Here is a 459-nt window from a genome sequence, read left to right as displayed (position 1 = left end):
CCCTAGTTTTGATCATTTTGACCCCATGTATTTCTGTTGTACTGTCAAGAGGTTATTAAAAATACAGCAAGTCAGCAGAATATAACGGACTATAAAGTGTACTGTTGTCTCAAAATAACATGAGAAACATTTTTTCTTAATACTGCACAAAAAACTGATTGATTGTCATTTTAATTAGTGAGGTAGGTAGGCTTTACGTTATATCTAACATGTGAGCACCATAAACCCTGAGCTTTAACTGTTATAAAAACACACGTCCAGTTAAGGGGAATTCAGTTTCTTGTCAAATAACTGAATGATAGTGAAGTTTAACTCAGTCCTAATGTCCTTATTTTTAGATATCTTGATGTCAATGTCATATTTATTTATTTTAGCTCAAGAACTGTGACGCACCGTTTCTACACCGGATGTGACGCTAGGATTGGACGGCCAGCATTTTGTGATTGGTCCATCAAGACA

Source organism: Siphateles boraxobius, unplaced genomic scaffold (assembly GCF_051911475.1).
Source record: "Siphateles boraxobius isolate OS27281-9 unplaced genomic scaffold, OSU_SipBor_1 76, whole genome shotgun sequence".
Classification (NCBI taxonomy): Eukaryota; Metazoa; Chordata; class Actinopteri; order Cypriniformes; family Leuciscidae; genus Siphateles; species Siphateles boraxobius.
The sequence above is the reverse complement of the archived record's forward strand: the minus strand, read 5'-3'. Positions refer to the sequence as shown.